This window comes from Microtus ochrogaster, chromosome 1 (genome assembly GCF_000317375.1).
Source record: "Microtus ochrogaster isolate Prairie Vole_2 chromosome 1, MicOch1.0, whole genome shotgun sequence".
Classification (NCBI taxonomy): Eukaryota; Metazoa; Chordata; class Mammalia; order Rodentia; family Cricetidae; genus Microtus; species Microtus ochrogaster.
Window position 1 is genome coordinate 76894885 of NC_022009.1, and position 16718 is coordinate 76911602.

A 16718-nucleotide genomic window follows, 5' to 3' on the forward strand; every position below is an offset into this window, starting at 1 on the left:
TGGAAATTTCTCAGAAAATTAGGAAACGGCCTTCCTGAAGACCCAGCAATACCACTTTGGGGTATATACCCAAAGGATGTTCAATCATTCCACAAAGACATGTGCTCAACTATGTTCATAGCAGCATTGTTTGTCATAGCCAGAACCTGGAAACAATCTAATTGCCCCTCATCAGAAGGATGGATAAGGAAAATGTGATACATTTACACAATGGAGTACTACACAGCAGAAAAAATAATGCCATCTTGAATTTTGCAGGCAAATGGATGGAGCTAGAAAATATCATTTTGAGTGAGGTAACCCAGACCCAGAAAGACAATTATCACATGTACTCACTCATTGCTGTTTTTTAAACATGAAGCAAAGAAAACCAACCCACAAATCACAATTCCAGAGAACCTAGACAACAATGAGGACCCTAAGAGAGACAGACATAGATCTAATCTACATGGGAAATAGAAAAGACAAGATCTTCTGAGTAAATTGGGAGCAAGGGGACTTTAGGAGAGGGTTGAGGGAGAGGGGAGAGGCAGGGAGGGGAGCAGAGAAAAATGTAGAGATCAATAAAAACTAAAAAAAACCTGGGCAGGTGGCATGCGCTGTTATAATCTTTTTGCCTCATACCCCCACCCCTCATCCATACCCCCCCACCCTTCATCACCACCCCTACCAAAGCTGAAACAGCAGGGCTGAGTGTCTGAGGCCAGCACAGCTAAATATCAAGTGTGTGTCTTAAACACACAACTATAGGGTAGTTTCACAAAAACAGGAGAAATAAGAGACAGGTAAAAAAAAAAAAATAGAAGGGTTGGGAGGGCAACATTCTTTGTAGTTTTTTTTTTATTAACAAATGGTAATAAAACATATTCACAGCAAACAGGGGAATCCCACATCATCTCCCCTTTTCTGTATAAATAAAAAGGATGGTTTTAGCTTTAACATAGTAAAATTACATATAACTAAACAGGTATCAAGCAAGATTTACAATTAAAATATTTATATTATTGATTTTATTGAGCTCTGCATTTTTCTCTGCTCCCCTCCTTTCCTCTCCCCTCCTCTTCAACTCTCCCCCATCGTACCCACACTCCTAATTTACCCAGGGGATCTTGTCTTTTTCTACTTCCCATATAGATTAGATCCATGTAAGGACTCTTAGGGTCCTCATTGTTGTCTGATTGTGATTTGTAGGCTTGTTTTCTTTGCTTTATGTTTAAAAACCACTTATGAGTGAGTACATATGATAATCCACAGACCTACTAACACACGATTTTTGACAAAAAAAAGCAAAAAATATATAAAATAGAAAAATGAAAGCATATTTAACAAATGGTGCTGGCATAACTGAATAGCAACATGTAGAAGAATGAAAATAGATCCGTATCTATTACCATGCACAAAATTCAAGTCCGAATGGATCAAAGACCTCAACATGGAGCCAGCCACATTGCCCATTTTGTCATTTTTAATCATATACAATATCATCTACTGTACAAGAGTGACACCAAAATACTAAGTTTAAGTCTCTACTGACAAGTCCAGCCTATGCAAATGAAGCAGGAAGCAAACAAGCCAAACACAATGATAAAGAAAATAAAACGAGAAAGACTTAGATCTGCTTAGCTATAACCAGGAGATCAGCAGTAGGCAGATACTGTGGTAAGACACTTACATAAGAATTTGACTTTGCAACCATTGTAAGAACAAACTGCAAACATGCAGCTCACATTTCCATAGCTAAAGGACACCTTAGGCTCCAAGAAAACTGATACTTAAATAGATAATTTCAGAACTCTCTTATATTTTTGTAAGCAGCTTTTGCAACTGCTTTGACATATACTCTATCTATCTATCTATCTATCTATCTATCTATCTATCTATCTATCTATCTATCTATCATCTATTTATCTATCTATCTATCATCTCTCATTTTAAAGTTGAGAGTTACAATCATAAATGAGCCAGGTCACATTACAGGGGAGATTTAAGAGGGAACTCTCATTCACCTTCACAATCTTGAGAATGAACAGTTACTGAGAAGCCCTCTAGACACAGATATTTAGCTTACTAAATCAGATTTCATTACCTTACAGCAATCAATAACAAGGCATTATACAAAATTATAATTATATTTAACTGAGATGATATAATAGTTGGAACAGCTGGAATTTATAATCAATAGTTATCCAAATGCTCATTATTGCCAATGCTTATGACATATGAGATATTCTCAATTCATGCTCTGATCATATACTAAGAGAGTCTTCTACAAAATGTATGAAAAATCACTTTTAGAATTGTATTATTTTTTACTGATACAGGTTCTCAGTGGCCAAATCAAAGGACTCCTGCCCCTTCTCTTCTGCTCTAAAACCTTCCTGCCACAATGCCCACAAATCTCCTAAGGCTTCAGTACGGGACAACACCACAAGGTAAGATCCAGCAGGAATGGAGCCAGATCCGAGGGGAACAGAGGCATCTCACCTGCCACTCATTTGACTCCACAGCAAAAGTGTCATGGCAACACTCCAGTGGAGATTTTTTACTTTGACTTGCTAACTACAGAGCAGAATAAATTAAATTACAGCATATGACACAAATGGCAGAGCATAAAGCACAGTAATATAACCATGGTGTCCAGGAACTGTCGAAAATGGAAAATCATACTACAGAATGATATTTAAATATTATCAATATTTTTCCTTTGATCTTGATTGGCACATTTTGTGGTAACATGAAAACACACAGTAGTAATCCTTCTACAGATCAAGATTTTCTGTTATTCAGTGTACACAGGGGCACTAACCGGAAAGTAACTTCTATATTTGGTGTTATTGCTTTACAAAATGTTCACTCAAATAAATATTAGTTACCAATAGCTACTAAATTTTTAAATGCAAAGATGTGTTTGTTATTTGATAAGGTCTAAGTGACATATCTAAGCAATAAAGTATTTTAATGTCTAGCTGCTTTCTTTAAAACAGTCGAAATTTTATTTATTGCTATGTTGACCTACTTAAACTTCAATTTGTCCTTTTGGGATTCTTCTATACTAGATGAGACAGAATAATGATGAAAGCAGGTCATGACTCCAGGCATATCGCTTTCCTATAATTTAGTGACCAAAGAGTGACAGTGACAATTAGCCTTCTTGTTTACACAATATAGGAGGTTGCGATAGAATGGATTTCCCCCCATATTTCCCATTCAGTTTCCCCCCAGAATCATAATCTCATACTTTGGCGAATCCTTTGCTGTCTCCAGATATAAGGGGCCATGAGATGCAGTAAACGCTGGAAGCAGGTGACAGATCCAGCAACTTATACTAGCACTTAAAAGTGTGTGTGTGTGTGTGTGTGTGTGTGTGTGTGCTATAGCCCTTGTTGTGATTGATAGTTCCAAGAAACTCAAAAAATATGAAGATGAAAGCATACTGCTCTGCTTCCAAATGTGCTAAAAAGGATGGACTGATAAGCTTGGAAAAAGCACAGGGATACCAACTGCAAAATGATCACAGGATCGCAAACATAATAGGCTGTTTTGCATTCTCCTCCTGGCCCCTTTGAGGTAAACAGAGCTTTGTAAATTGAGGGTGTGCAGATGATGGGCCTGGTTCTCCCCTTCCCCCACCACACATCAGACTCCAAAAGAAATTATAAAATTCTCAAAGTATATTCATTATTTAATACGTATTGTTCTAAGTATACTAAGTATAGTTAATTGAGTACGAGTGTGCAGACATGCTAAAATACACACTTGAAGTAAACTCTTTGGTTTTCATCTTTCCTCTTTCTCTTTCTCAATGTAGTGTTAGCTAACTTCACCCTGAGAAATTTCCACCTTCACTTGTTCACCAGATAAGTTCTAAGTGCGTCTGATGTACTTTCACTAGTCCACAGAATTTGACTAGTTCCCACCTATGAACCTTACATGTGGTAAATGGGAAAGCCCCATTGTATAATGTCCATCTCTGGATTCGAACACTGGGCCTAGTCTCTCTGAAATCCAACAAATGCACTTGCCTATCTGCAGCATTAACACCTGGGCTTCATCCACTCCGAAGACCTACACTTCATTAACAAAATGAGTGGCAAACACAAATATTTGGGAAATTCTCTGCCGAGAGATGTCTGCCACTATTTTTAGCTACTTTGGTCTACGTTTGTCACTATTACCTGACCAAACTGTTTACTTAAAAAAAAACTTCAGTTTTGGCACAACTCCACCTGATGGGGACTGGTTACAAGCAATTCTTGAGGAAACTATCTGTACTTGGCCATAGTGTGCCCACACTTAACTTCTCTGGAAAATAATTTTATCCCTTGAAAGAACATAAAATACAAAAGGACATGGTAGTTTCTACTAAATTAGGTTGTCGTGAAAAATCAGATGTCTTAGGACATAGTGTGCTTAGAAGAAGTTTCAGCACTCTGAGCCCTAGGCAAGAACTGTTAGGGTCCAACAAAGCACGGGCATAATGTTGAGAAATCTCTGGGTTCATGTCATCTTTATTTTCTATAAGCCTGGTTTGTGGTTGGAGGGCATGTTTCAATTTCTTCATGCAGCTTTTTTTTCAATTTCTCCAAATTATACTCACAAGGAGAAAGAAAAATCAAGCAAGTAGAGAATTTAGGGTGTATGCCAGCAATCTGTCTGGGTTTCATTGTGAATATCATAGAGATTCTGCTAATAATAAATGCTCTGGACAAACTTCTCCTCTTTCTATATTTACTCTCCTCACCCTTTGGGAGATGCAGAAATGGAAGGAATGGAGCAGTTAGTGACTTGCCAGGATTATAGTTAATAGAAGGGGGACTGACATGATGGCTTAGCTTGCTCCCATGTCTGAAAAACTTGAGTTCAATCTCTATAACCAGCATAGTAAAGACAAAAACTGATGCCCTCTGAACTCCATTTGTGGGTCAAGGCACACCCACACATGTACAAATACACACAGACAAAACTAAAAGAAAGAAGTAGAGGGGAAATTGAGCCTGACGTGTAGGCCTTCACAGCTCTCTGAACTTATCGTACATTACCGTTATTTAAATATTTTGAGCATTCCTCCCTTCTTTCTCTAAGCTTCTCAGAATTCTTTCTGAAGGCAAGAATCAGGGTTTTTTTTTTTTTTACATAAAAACTAGTTCTCATATAAAAGAATAGCCATTATCTTGACATTCTAATCATACAAGTAAAACCAAAACCTTCTTAAATACAATACTTAAAACTAGCTTTAAAATGGTGAGCACTTAAGGAAACAAAATGATTGTTGTTGGTGGTATTCATTTGGCAACCGTGAATATAGTAAAGAAAACACTTAGAACACTGTGCTCAGAAAACACTGCTGCACAAACCAGAGAACAAGCAAGGTTTTCCATAAATTTGGAATGTACTTGTTAGACCTGTAGTGCTTGTTCCCCTTCACGGGGAGTGGGACTGTTCGATCTCTAATGAGAACTACAACAACCTAGGAATACATGCTTCTTACATGTGTATCAGGAGTGACATCACAAAACCTTGTCTTTGCTTGCTACATGAATCAGACACAATCACCTCACATTTTTTTCAACTGTACTATTGGCGTTGTTATCTAATTTTTCATTCCTATTCACTTATAAATTTCTCTGGGTAACTGATATTGTCAAATTTGCACAGAGCTGCTGAGTTTTTCCAGACTAGGTGTTAAAATCTTGACAAAATACAGCTCCTTCACACATTATATTCAACCAACTAACTCCCCTCAACATTTATTTAGAAAACTGGAAAAAAGTGGCAAGTCCAGATGCAAGCTACAATGCCAGATATGCAGGGTTTTTGCATGCTGTACAGCGAGGTGTGCATGGTGTGTGCATGCTGTACTGCCAGGTGTGCAGGGTGTCTGCATGTTGTACTTCCAGGTGTGTATGGTATGTGCATGCAGTACTGCTAGGTGTGCAGGGTGTGTGCATACAGTATTGCCAGGTGTGCAGGGTGTCTGTATGCTTTACTGCTAGGTGTGCAGGGTGTGTGCATGCAGTACTGCCAGGTGTGCAGTGTGTGTGCATACAGTACTGCCAGGTGTGCATGGTGTCTGCATACAGTACTGCCAGGTGTGCAGGGTGCCTGCATGTTTTACTGCCAGGTGTGCAGGGTGTGTGCATGCAGTACTGCCAGGTGTGCAGGGTGTCTGCATGTTGTACTGCCAGGTGTGCAGGGTGCCTGCATGTTTTACTGCCAGGTGTACAGGGTGTGTGCAGGATGTACTGCTAAGTGTGCAGGGTGTGTGCATGCTGTACTCCCAGCTTTATTGTTGCCTTCTAAGCTGGTAGCTGTTTCAAGATCTTCCTTCGATGCTAAATAGTCCTCGAATGCTAGCCTTCCATTCAGTGGGCAGGAAACCTAGCATCTACTCCTAAAAATGTTCAGCGTAGTGATGTCAACTAAATGTTAGAATGTCAGTCTAAGTTGCTTTTCTGTGATTGGCATTCCTTGCTAAGACAGTTAAGAACCCTCACTGACAATTTTGTCAAACTCCTATAGTCCTGTTGGAGCACAGTGCCTCTTTTGCAGCTAGAAAGTTATCTATTTTACATGGGTGATCTTTGGTCACCCACAGTGTCAATAGCCAATTGCTTTTAAGAGGATTTCCTGGAGCCTGCATGTAAAGTGGAGTACCGACCACCCCAAAGGAATAGAACCAATAGCAAAGGTCCTGTGGGTATTTTATTATTAAATAGAGATAATCATAGAATTAACATGCTTCTGATGTAGTTCTCATCTTAATTATTACTATTTAACTGGTAATTTTTTTTTTCTTCAGGCTGAGTGAATACTATAATTATTATGCATTGCATTTTAAAGGTTACATCTTAATTGAAAAATCACACTTTTTTTCTCTCAATGAATATATCAACTTCAAAATCAACAAAACACTGAAGATGTAGGCAATTTTACTAGAATCACAAATTAGCATGTTCTTGATCAACCAAGGTTCATAACCTGATTCATAAAATGCTAGCAGAGCCTATAACTGTGTCTCTATTACAAGAATTGGAACAGTCTAGCTGAACTTTCTAGCAGTCCCATGATCTGCATGTCAACAGGCTTGAAACAATATTTCTGAGTTTCCTCTCAGGGTCCTTGTGACTGTCCCCTGAGCTATTTGGTGTGATCAACTGAAAGGGTCCCTGTTCTGGCCTCCATTTTACAGTATGTGTGTGTGTGACCCAAAGGCTAGGAGTTGTCCATGCAAGTGCCAAGCATGTGGCCAAGCAAACAAACAAATTATATGACACAAAGTGGTAAGTGGATAGCAATGAACATGTCATAATATGAATAATAAGATTGAGATAGTTGTTGCCCATGCAACATCACAGAAACACACAGATACATTCTCATGTTATACCTGGGCCGCCCACCATATGGTAGTACCTAGTCCTTTGTATAGATGGGATAATTAAGACACCATGATCTTAAGCTGCTTGTACCAGGTCACATATCTGGTCAAACACAGAGATTTGAACTTAGATGTGCAAGAACAGGACACTGCATTCGGATCCTTTGGTGAAAACCATGATGATTATAATACATAGCTCCAGTATCTGCAGCATCGTCACTACATGTAGCAGAAAAGGCGTTTTTAAAAGCAGTATAAGATAAAATATAACAAATGAGGCATCAATTAATTTCAGCAGATATTAGCAAACATTTTGCCGTCATTATACATTCCCAAAGATAAACAATGCCCAAACTAAAATGTTAAAATTTCCTTTGGGAGCATCATTATTTTGTTAAGCAAAGGTTCAGGATTCCTGATGCTGAAGTCATGTATACACAGGACTTAACCACATTTCTCCAAGTCAAAGCACAAGGACTGACATTTCCATAGGTTAATAAGGAACTCAGGATGCTGCCCACTCCACGCTTGCTTTCTGTCTATGCACTGTTTTGTCCCTTCGGGATAAATTAGATGAATCCTATAAATAAGAAAATGCATATTTTGTTTTCCATTTCCTTTACTGCATTTTATGAGCATGTAAATGTATACATGCATACATGCATGTGCCAAAAATACTTACATAGAACCCACTCCCTTAAACAGTAACAGCTCAGTGAATGCCAGTCTAGCAATTTGCTGCAAGAACAGAACAAAAAATCCTACAAGGTGCGTCTTGATGATGTCATACACATACCCATGAAAATCTGAGAGCCATTGAACTTGTGTGAGTCTTGAAAGGTATGCCTACCTACCAAGGTAATGCTGCTAAAAAAATTAGGTGTGAAATGGGAAAATGGCCCACAAACTCTAAGATGTCAAGGAGCTGCCAAAGATCAGTGTTAATTACCAGTACAGTATTTAGTTCCTAGCACCTAGCTCAACTCCTGGCACAATGAAGGGGCTTTGGCTTAAGTTATTTCTCTTTACACAAAAGGACAGTACAGATGGATTTAAAAAGATAAACTGAATATCGTCAAAGCAAAGATGATCAATTTTCTTAAAATCCACATTTGCTTAACGATCTAATTCTCATGAGCAAAAGCATATATTTAAGTTTTGTGATGGCTGTAGGCTTAGAAGATATTACAATACTATATTTAAATACAAACAATATTGTTATGTTCCTGTATGTATGTGAAGGTTTTGCCTCTTCCTCTCCCTCTCTCTCTCCTTCCCCCTTCCCTCTCCTTCCCCCTTCCTCCGCCTCATTTTCTTCCTCCTTTTGCTCTGCAAACACACACACACACACACACACACACACACACACAATTATACATTCAAAGAGTTAGTGATGATTAGTATGTAACAAAATATTAAGAGATATGAGTATAATTTATGTAGCACGCAAGTAGAGGCATTTATATACAGGTTTGTATATGCTATATACATGCATAAATTCAGCCCAACTTCTACGCATAAATACTGGGATAGGCCTATATGTCCCACAAACATTCTCTCTTAACCTTCTGAAATTGCCATTTAAAAGCCCAGGGCCTAAATTTGCACTTTGATCAATGGATACCTTCGTCGCAGAATGGCATGACTGAAGCTTATTGATTAACTGATAACCTTCTAATGCGCCATCCTTTAATCTGCAATACAACAGTGAGTGAAAGCAGAGCTTTCAGAAAGGAAAACACTGATTATCCTGAAAGAAAGTGCTGCAAGAGACATCTGAGGCTGTCAGAAACATCCAGAACAACAGAGCCACATCCTCTAGTTCCTTGGCTTTCTGGGCAGGCCTGGGACAACTGCATCACCTGACGGTCTGGCCCCGTGCCGACGAATAGAAAGTAGTCAAATGAAATGAACATAGAGAGGCTGCTGTGTCCATGAAGACAGAGGAAACAACCTCTACCAGCAATAAAAGTTCACGTCACAGCAGGACCACTGTTTGAAAGGAACAGCCAAACCTGTTCAGAGTTGACGTCAGTGCTCCTCATACATCTTCTAGGAAGGGGTCATTGTAAGGGAGCCCTACGGTCTTGATAGTGTTTGACAGAACTTTTGCTAGCAGGTCTACAGCTAGAGGAAATTTTTTTTTTTCACATCTAAACATCAGTGTCAAAGCCGGGCGGTGGTGGCGCACGCCTGTAATCCCAGCACTCGGGAGGCAGAGGCAGGCGGATCTCTGTGAGTTCGAGGCCAGCCTGGACTAAAAGAGCGAGTTCCAGGACAGGCTCCAAAGCTACAGAGAAACCTTGTCTCGAAAAACCAAAATAAATAAATAAATAAATAAATAAATAAAAAATAAAAAATAAAAAAAATAAACATCAGTGTCAAAAAGTTCAGTGCAAAAAGTGGAGAAAAGGGGATGCATGCTTCTAATCCAAGTTTATCTACAGCTTTATAGATCCTTGATGGCAGCTAATGTAAACCATCTAAATAACAGTAAAATGAGAATTACTTATATGTATGTATGTTATATATATTATATGTATATGTATAATACATATAGAGATAGAATTGAAGTAGATGAAAAAGTTGAGCATAGCATAAACTGTATAGATTCATCTTTTTATCTATTCTAATTTTGTGCTCATAAGGCAGAAGGATATAAAAATAAATTTTAAACAAGGAAATGTACACTATCATATTCTAATATTACAAACAGACAATTTTGATTTAAAGAAGTTTTACAAGATTTTTTTATTTTGGATTATAGCTTTGTTTTTTTTTAATTTTCTATTTTCCCGGCACACAATCTTCTTGTAAAAGCAGGGAGAGCCCAAGAACTCGTTTGGACTTCAGTATTTCAACTCTAACTTTAAAATGTTGGTGTCATTCACTTGCAGTATCATTTCAAACCAAAGCGCTGGGCTCCGGTGAAAATGGATTGGCTGCATGCTAGGAACTCATGACTGCTACGCTACTCCCAGCAGGCTTGCTGGTCCCTCTCCCTGTCTTCTTTCTCCCTCAGTTTCTGTTTTAGAGTCTTGCTTGTTTGCTTCTGATTCAGGGTCTTGCCAAAACATAAAACCCAGAGTAGTCTTGAACTTGTGGTCCTCCTGCCTCAGCTTCCACAGTAGTTGGGATCACAACCCTGTGCCCTCTAGCATTCTGCTTAATGCCTCTGCTGCTGTGGCCCATACGTCCATGGCCCACACAGGTCTCCTGAGATCCAGAAACAAATACCTCTGCATTAGGAGCAGAGAAATGCACAGGTCCTTCAATAAACATCCTTCTCATTTAAATAAACAAGAAAACAAATCTTCAATACAGTGAAAGCTAAGCACACCTCCCCTGATAATAGTTGGAGCTTGCAAACACCAAGCTTGCTATCTTGTTTGCGCAATTAAACCAAATAAGTTTCCCAGTGAATATTTCAGAGCCTATCACTTGCTAGAAGATTTCTTTTGCCTTACCTAAGTCTCTTTTAATTCTTCGGACCTTAATGAGAAAAATTTTCATAAGTATCAGTGCCCTATATGAACAATCTTTATTAATCATAAATGTCTTGTTGTATGTGTGTGTGTTTTGCCAGAACTCAAAGATATATGTATATTACTCTACCACTGATCAATTTTCATAGCCTTTCTTTTGTTTTATTTTGTTTTTTCTCAAGGTAGAAATAGTTTTGATGTTTGTAGGTGGTCTAAGGACCAAGAAGGAAGATTACCACAAACTAAGCAACTGGGAGCCAAGAGCCAAACTGCATGACGTCATGCATCCCATGCTTTACTCCTTTGGTTATATTATGCTCTCTGGATTTCTCTTTCAATAAAACAAGAACAATGCCAAATAGTTTCTCAGTATTGTACTAGATAGAGATCACTGGGAAACGTATTTTGAAATAGAAGTATAAATTAATACTTATTAGAAGGCTCTAATCTGATAACTAGGTCTAGTTCTAATGCTGCATGCTTACAGTCTCCATAATTCCTCAAAGGAAAGTGAAACAGTGAAACAAAGCAGATGTTTACATTAGCTTTCTGACAAAGCCACCTATTCTTGAAGGTTTAAAAAAATAATTCTAACTACCCAAGACGTTAGTCATTCAATCAGTCGATACCCAGTGAAGACCTACTGCGTGTGATTCAGACAAAGATGAATGGGACGTGACCCATCGAAAGCCAATTGAAAGTGGAATAGTATCAGGGAGTAGATGAACCCACACCGACACACAGGAGCTACTAAGTCTAAGACATTAATGAATAAGTGCTATCTGAAGTGGATCAAAAGGAACAATTATGGTCTCAAAGCACAGAGAGAATTATGTACATGGCAATAATTAGCATTTAAACAGAGAACTGGTGTGTAGCTCAGGGGTAAAACATTTGCCAAGCATACAGCAAACACAAGGTCTCAGTCTGATGTCCATCACTGAAGAACAAAACTACCCCAAAACAAAAAGCCATAAACAGCAAACTACAGCATATAATCTTTAATATATTAAAGTCAGGATAATGACTGGTGTGAGACAAAGAGAGATAGGATTACAAACACTGAGCTGTTGCCTGGGAGACCCAGGGAGTACACCCATGTGCAAGGTTTACCTTGTGGAAATAAATGTAAAATTAAAGGGACAAGACTTAGCCACTTCTTTCTGCATATAGTAATAGATCCAAATTCAAATATATAATAATGACTGTGCATAGATAGAGAGTTTACCTCACAGGACTTAAAACAAACGGGACTGGGTCGGATCCACATTTGTCCACAAGGTGAAGCAAGATTGGACGTGCTGTAATTGCTGAGATCTTTTGTCTGGTTGCTTACCACATACCAGGCACAGAATAGGGCTTCCAATCATGTTTGCTGCATAACTAAGTTTGCAGTCTTATAAACTGATTGTACTTCTGTATTTGACTGTATAGGCATATACTCAATACAAGTAACGGTAACGTTAACAGGGTGGTGAGGCCTGCACACAGTTGTTCTTGTTGCATGTTCCAAAGCATATTTATCCAGTTTGTCTTTAATCCCAGAACTAGCATTAGGGAGATGAACGTGACAAGACCATCCTCAGTTTTAAGTCATCCTCAGCTACATATCAAATTCAAAGTCAGACCGGCTACATGGCATTCTAACAAGAAATTTGAGAATTGTTTCACTATTAAAATGTATTATTCCTATTTTAAAGTCACAGGACGACAGACTATGAATACAGACTGCACTTGTAAGAACATAATCATCTCGATATTGCTAAGAAAAATATAGGCATAGATTCTGGTTTGAAGTTCAAAGGTGACTGTTTGCTAGCGGACACAAGATGCCAAGCTCAAACTTCAGTAAGATAACCATGTCAAATATAAATATATAGATATAATGTTTATAAAATAATATTTATAAAAATATAAATATTTATACAGGATCCAAAATCATTTGTGCCACAATTGAAAAGTATAACGGTAGGCAACTGTGAAATACATGTTGTTTAAATGGCCTGACATGCCGTCTATAGCATAAAGGGGTTTTTGTTAAACTAGTTTTTAAATGATATTTGAGCGAGGCACGGTGGCATTAATCCCCTTATCCCATCCTTTATTAATGCCTCTAATGCTAGCTCTTAGGAAGCAGAGGCAGGTGAATCTATGTGAGTTCCAGATCACCCTGGTCTACACAGTGAGTTCCGGGACAACCAGGACTACAGAGGGAGATTTGATATCAATAAAATAAAACAGTATTTGAAAGCTTGTACACAAAACCATTTCACCTGAGCATTTATTTCTGTTAAAAATTTCACCAGACAAACAGGAAGTTTTTCTTTAGTCATTTACAATATTTTATGAAGAATTATATTAATAATTAATAGTACCCCCTGCTATTGCCAAATGCAAATCATACTTGCGGGAGTAAAGCTTGTTATATTTTAAAAAGCAACAATATTAAACTAACATTGTAACTTCATGAGACACAGCACAAAGTCTCAGTTAAAAAAAACAAACAAACTCAACAACGGACAAAAGCAAGTAATGAGCCATGGGTCTAATGGAAGCAAGGGCGAGAAATGCAGACATAAAACTCCTTAAGAAACAGCACATGCACAAAACTGCAAAAATGTGTCCTTGGTATCTGATTTCATGATTATGTCTGTTTACAAATCCTAATAAATGTCATATCCTGGACCAGTGACTAGGACTGCAAAGGATACTGTGTGTACGCGACGAAACTCTGGGACAGGGACTACGGTCATTTTCCACCCTCTCCCTCCACCCAGATTATTTTATCCGTAATAAGTCCAGTTACTGCATAACAACCTATTTAATACTGAGTGGACTTCAACCAAAGAGGTCACAGATCACTCATCTTAAAGTAATTTGTTACTAATTATAGGCAGGAAGCGTGGTAAGCACTTGTTACCACACTTCCTTTGAACATGTTTTAGAAGTAAGTTTCCAGGGCTGCTGTTGCATCAGGGCAAGCTGAAGGTGCAGGGCATTGGGAAAGACAAAGCTAACCACTTGGACTGAAATAAGCACTTTTAGCCTTTATCTATATTGGTATAGCAAACCTTAGGGCTGTTAGGCTAATAGTCTTGCTTTGATTTTTGGTTTTTCCCTTGGGATTATGTCTGACTTACCTACCTTAGTAAGAAGATACTGACAAAAAATAAAATGGTTTTGCATTTTATTTATTACAGAGAATGCGTTAAAACCAAGACTACAAAAATTTTCTAGTTATGACTATACAGCCCTTTGTAGTAATTTCTTTTTCTATAGTAATCACATATCTATTTTTTCCCTAAAGTCTACCTTTAAATTCCAGCATGTATTTCTCCACATTTAGGTGTTAGCCTTTCTCTTGTTCTTTAGCATGGAAAAACTGATAAGAACAAAATGTGACCTGTGACTAAGCCAGCTCTTTCCCATCCCATAGTTAAGCCAAGTTTGAGTGACATACCCAAGGTAGGTAGCTGACTTTTATTTCTTCTCTTGGACTAGTGAATTTCGATATCACTTAAAAACAAAAATGCTAGCAAGGCAGAGTTAGTGTTGGATTTTTTCCCCATCTAAGTACTAGGCCCAGCCTAGCTTAGGTTCTGAGAGTGGAGGAGATAAGGCGCCAGCATCACAATGCTGTGTCTGGAGATCTGTCACTGGCTTTCTACCTTGATTAGAAAATGTAATTCCTGTGGAACCAGGAAGGACCAAACTAAGATCTCTTCTTTCTTCCACTTGTGCCAGGTGGGCTATCTGTAGAGTCAGACACAGGACATACCTACACAGTCAGCCAACAGAACTTTTATGGATGAGAATCCTGACTAGAAAAGCTCGCATTCAGGTGGAAATGGCAACACCTCGCTCCTCTCTAAGTAACAAAGAGCCTTCACTGTTGAACTACTCATGGTTCTATACTGGAGTCAGCAATGACTCTCAACGCTCAAAACAAAAGTAGAAAATAGGCTTTGGGATTGGAAAGTAAATATTAACTGTAGCGTAGATTTCAAGAGAGAAACATGTTTGGCTGGAGGATCTCTGTGAGTTCAAGGCCAGCCTAGTTCAGAGAAACCATGTCTTGAAAAGCTGATGTGGGATGTCCTTCTGTATATTTGTTACTTTTATTGGTTAATGAATAAAGCTGCTTGGGCCTATAACAGGGCAGAATAGAGAGGTAGGTGGAAAAGTTAAGCTGAATGCTGGGGAAAAAAAGGCGGGGTCAGGGAGATGCAATGTGGCTGATGAAGGAAACAGAAGCCAGAACTCTACCTGGTAAAGCACAGCCTTGTAGCAATACACAGAATAATAGAATTGGGTTAATTCAAGATCTAAGAGCTAGTTAGAAATATGCTAGAGTCATTGGTCAAGCAGTGTTGCAATTAATACAGTTTCTGTGTGATTATTTTGGGTATTATTATGTAGTCTCTGACTACAAAAAAAAAACAAAATAGAAAACATTTTAAAGAGACTTCATTTTGTAATTCCCTAGTGTGCTTAAATAATAAAAGGATGCTATGTTTAGATAATATAGTTAGAAACTGGCCCTGTTGTTGGATAATAATGTCTAGATACACACACAATCTGGAATCAGGTACCATCAACTCTGCAGAGACCACTGCTGCTGTCTCTACACTGAGTAAGCAAATGGCAGGGTAGATAAAATGTCTAATCTTAAACTCCCTGCTAGGCCTACATGGGAATCACCTAACAACCCTTAGAGATTCTGAGTCCAGGTCTATGATTTTCTAGCTCTTACAGAATAAAATAATTAAAATTTAGCCAAAACCCTCCTCTCTAGTTCTTGATGTGCTCAGAACAGATGAGCAGTTCCCTGCTCCTTCCATCCTACCTTCTCTACCATAGCAAACTATGCCATCTCAAAACTATAAACCAACATAAAACACCCTCCATCAAAACAGAAATGTATAAAATGGAGTTGGGAGCTGAAACAATGGCTAGAAAGTTAAAAAGCACTACCTGGTTTTCCAAAGGACCCAGGTTGAATTCCCAACACCCACATGGCTCTTCACAACCATCTGTAACTCCAATCCCCGGGGATCCAATGCCCTCTTCTAACCACAACAGGCACTGCACACACACATGGATGCACAGAAAGACATTCAGGCAAAACACTAGACATATAAAATTTTAAAAAGAAAACAAGAACTATGATCAAATGTGGTTAAATGGAGAAGGTAATATCTACTTATAATCAGAAACTTGAGACAGCTAGAAAGGAGAAAGATGCACGTTTATATCTAGAAAGGACAGTGAAATCAAAAACTGTAGGGACACAGAATGGTTTTATGCATGCCCAACACTGCGTATATATTGCCTATTTCCTTAGTAAAACATTTGAATTGTGAAAAAGAAAAAAAGAAGCAACGACAATAACCAATGAACAGCAACAAACCATAGATAAAGAGGAGGCAGACTTCTCCAGAAAACTGGGATTCAGACCTCAGACATGGAGTCTCATGTGAAGAAAGGCAAGACTATGAAAATGAGTCTTACTAGGGCAATATGCTTAATGTTGCCTCAAAAATTTGAGAAAAGCAGAGATGGTGAGATATCATTGAGTTCACAACCATGCTGGTCTTCACAGAAATTTCTAGTTGAGGCAGAGCCTCACAATGAGATGCTGTCCCTCTACAATAACATTTAGAGGAAGGAATGGGGTAGAGAAAGGGGAAGGAAGTGGGGTTAGAAAGAAAGGAGAAAAAAATACTAACAGCACACTAACAACCTCACTAAGAAACTCATGGTCTACAATGGTAGCTATGGAACTGCTCTGGGAATGCCCCTCTCTCTGGCCGAGAGAGAGAGAGAGAGAGAGAGAGAGAGAGAGAGAGAGAGAGAGA

General features: G+C 38.5%; 1 protein-coding gene across 4 annotated transcripts in view; it reads right to left on the bottom strand.

The window, feature by feature from the left end:
- The window catches only part of Etv1 (ETS variant 1), a 96144-nt gene that overhangs the window by 58529 nt on the left and 20897 nt on the right, over window positions 1-16718 (bottom strand). The gene's annotated exons all lie outside the window — the stretch shown is intronic.